This window comes from Oryctolagus cuniculus, chromosome 13 (genome assembly GCF_051225735.1).
Source record: "Oryctolagus cuniculus isolate XC-2025 breed Fujian yellow rabbit chromosome 13, ASM5122573v1, whole genome shotgun sequence".
NCBI classification, from domain to species: Eukaryota; Metazoa; Chordata; class Mammalia; order Lagomorpha; family Leporidae; genus Oryctolagus; species Oryctolagus cuniculus.
This window is the reverse complement of record NC_142879.1, coordinates 108,631,167-108,634,624: the sequence shown is the minus strand read 5'-3', so window position 1 is coordinate 108,634,624 and position 3,458 is coordinate 108,631,167. Positions and strand designations below refer to the sequence as shown.

The 3,458-nt window shown below is 47.3% G+C and overlaps 1 long non-coding RNA gene across 5 annotated transcripts; it reads right to left on the bottom strand.

The window, feature by feature from the left end:
* Positions 1-1,133: 1,133 nt before the first annotated feature.
* On the bottom strand, positions 1,134-2,788 carry LOC138844892 (uncharacterized). Of its 5 annotated transcripts, none has more exons than XR_011381313.2 (3): positions 2,443-2,788; positions 1,646-2,003; positions 1,134-1,497 (listed from the first exon to the last, which is right to left on the bottom strand). It is a non-coding gene; the product is annotated as an uncharacterized LOC138844892 (long non-coding RNA). The 5 variants fall into 5 exon arrangements; XR_016219918.1 differs by having other exon boundaries at positions 1,134-1,414; XR_016219915.1 differs by having other exon boundaries at positions 1,646-1,726.
* Positions 2,789-3,458: the final 670 nt, after the last annotated feature.

Genomic DNA, 3,458 nt, shown 5'->3' with positions numbered 1-3,458 from the left:
GGTGGGACTAGGACTGAACCCCAGGCACTCCACTATGGGATGTGGGCATTCCAAGCGTCTTAAGTGCTGTGCCCCACAAACACCTCCATGGGTTTCTTTCACAGTTGATGCAAATGTCTGAATTTGGCTTTGGTGGTAGCACAACACCTGTGTGTATGTGTGTGTGTGTGTGTGCACTTATGAAGGTAGTTCACAAAGTTCATGGAGAATAATTACAGGGTAACCTTACTTTGCTTAAAAGTTTTTTAAAATCCATATGAAACAGGGGTCTTCAAACATTCCAAGGAAATATATAGTGGAAAACCTGTGCATAAATCTAAAATTTCTTTTGCACCCAAATAAACTTACCTTTGAATTTTAGTTTTCAAGAACTTTTTTGAAGTACTCTTGTAGAGTAAAAACCATTGGGTTGAACACCTCAAATGGCTGAATTGTAAGGTTTGTGACTTATATGTTAATAAAGGCATTAAAAAATAAAATCTTTGGTTACGAATATAAGGTAGTGAACACAATAATATTCAAATGCTTATACTTTTTTCAGTTCAAATATTTTTCCCTAAAAATAAGTTCTTAGGGGCTGGCGCTGTGTTGTAGTAGGCTAAGTCTCCGCCTGCGGTGTTGTCATCCCATATGGGTACTGGTTCCTGTCCCGGTTACTCCTCTTCCATTCCAGCTCTCTGCTGCAGGCTTGGGGAAGCAGTGGAAGACAGCTCAAGTCCTTGGGCCCTTGCACCTGTGCGGGAGACGTGGAAGAAGCTCCTGGCCCCTCCTGGCATCAGCTTATCTCAGCTCTGGCCATTGTGGCCATTTGGGGAGTGAACCAGTGGACAGTAGACCTTTCTCTCTGCTTCTCCCTCTCTCTCCGTGGTTCTACCTTTCAAATAAGTAAATAAAATCTTTAAAGAAAAATAAAAATAAATGAATTCTTATACACAGAACATTGCTCTGTGAGGACACAGTACCAGTAGCATTTTGGGGGAGAATCTTTTTCTCTCTATTCCCCCCCTTTAAAATATATTCTTTTGAGTTGCATCTACTATTTGCTATTTTGTCGATCTGAATTAATTGGGAAGCAGAATTACTTGACGAGGTTATTATAAAACTACCATTGAGCTTTGAGGAGGACCCACCCAAGATGTTTAAACTCTTTAATGCAAGGGTTGATGGATTAAGGGAGGGGTCATGATCTAATGATGGCGGCTGGGAGTGGGTCTGTGGTCTTAGGTCATCACTGGGAGCGTGCCCTCTGGGGTGGCTCTCAGGACAAACTGATCAGTGGAGTTCAGGTCCCGCCGTGTTCTGTGGGCTCCCTGGCCCGCCATGTATTTGCTCCTGCACCCCCACCGCGACGGTGCTCCCCCAGACACAGGGCTGCAGGGTCTCCCCTCCACGCCATCCCGGGATGCTCCTCGCACTGTAGTGACAGGACGGAAATCGGACCAACATGATGACTCGAGCAATCCCGTGACATAGAACGTCAATTGGTGGAAATGCTGCCTATGAAACCGGAGAGACAGGAGGGAAATGAAGGCTGATCTGAAGTGACTCTATTTTTAGAGCGAAATCGCAAGCCCCCACCCCCCGACCCAGCGTAATCACTGTGAACACGAGAAACAATTCCCGGGATGCTCACGCGTGAACTTACCGACTGTGCTGGCTTGTGATCTATGTGAAGCTGAAATTGAGGTTCATCACTTTCCCGTAGCATCACTCAAAAGCACTCCTTCTAACACAAATGTATTTAAATAAAGGTAAACGAACAAACTCTGAGCAGACAGAAGGCCCCAAGCAAAGACGACGCAAAGTATGGTTAAGTTATTAAAACATCGGCCGGCATGTGCAGGGGGCTGGGGGCCGGGAGGTTTCTGCAGAAGTCGTTAGCATCCCGTGAGGGCTCAGCTATCGGGGGCTGCGCGCCCCAGACAGCTCGGCCTCTGCTCTCTGCCCCGCGAGGCTTTCCAGGGCTTGCTGAGTGATGTCAACGCCGAGTTTTCCCAAACTTCCTGGAAATTGGACAAGCAATTCACCAGAGACACAAAAAATTATCTGGGCCTTGGCCAACAACATTCTTCCGTGAAAACTGACTCTCGGTGTGCTTTTTATTTTTCTTAATTGGGTTTCTGCAATGTTAAAGATTTACAGTCCAGGAGACGAGTGAAATATAAATTTAGAGTACCAGTGGCAACTATGGAAACGGTCATCTTTTTAACCCCATGGTGGACACGATTTTTTTTTTTTTTTGGTCTTAGATAGAAATAGGTTGGTTTTAACGAGCCTCGGTCTATAATATATTCCCAAACTAACTCTTACTGGGGCTTGGAAAACAAATGTTTTGATCCAACAGGTTCAGGAGCGGAGTGTCATCTATGTGATTTTGCCTAAAGGGCACATTTCCTAAAGTGGGAGAGAAAAAGAAGAAAAACAAAAAAACAAAAAACTCACATTGTATTGGTCTCCAAAATCCAGTTCCCCCACCGGAGTCGCTTTGTGTGCCGTGTCATTCTGTTCTCCAGACACGTCTCGGCGTGAGCACTACACAGGAGCGGGGCTCGGCCGCCCCTGCCTCTCAGACAGCATCAGATTCTGGGTCATTAGTCGTGTCTGATGGCGGCGGCTCCTCACCCGCGTGGCCGGCCCGGCCTCCGGGAGCGGCTTTTTTTGGGGAGAGATTGCGGCTCCTTGACGAGCCGTTCCAGGCCCGGTGTCCCTGCGCGGAGACGGGGGTGGCGTCCCTTTCAGTGCAAGGAAAGGCCAGGTCCTGCTGTTCTCCTTGACCCTCCGACAAAATAGTCAGACGCCGTCGGCAAAAGACCCAAGTAATTAAAAGTATCCCAGGGTTATGGTGAAATAGGGCAAGTAGAGCGCGCTCCTGGAAACCGGCCCACTTTCAAAAGCGCCAGCTCTTTTGTGTGTTCTCTCTATTTTGTTTTCTCCTTTATTTCAATTTTTCAGGGCACAGTTTCCCCTCGCTGCCACCGCGCTGTGCTTCTACCCGGTCCGACGGTGGAGTGGCAGCGCCCTCATTACTGTGTCTCTAGTCTGGGGTCTCTCCAGCCCAGCCCCCAAGTCACCCCCTAACTCCTATGCTGTATTTGTTCCTCCTTTTATTTTGGTGCAAAAAAAAAATGAAATCTATCAATATTTTTTTCCCATCGTATACATTTTCTTGAACCTCGGAAAGAGGCTCAAATAGTACTCCACACAACCATTTGTTCACCCACCCATCCATTAAAAAAAAAAAAAACACATTTATTTATTTACTTGAAAGGTAGAGTTACAGAGAGAGAGGGAAAGATCTTCCACCTGCTAACTCTCTCCCAAAATGGCCACCAACAGCTGGATCACAGCCAGGAGCCTGGAACGCCATCGGGGTATCCCGCGTGGGTGCGGGGCCCGTTTTCCGCTGCTTTCGCAGGCACATTAGCAGGGAGCTGGATTGGAAGTGGAGCAGCCAGGAC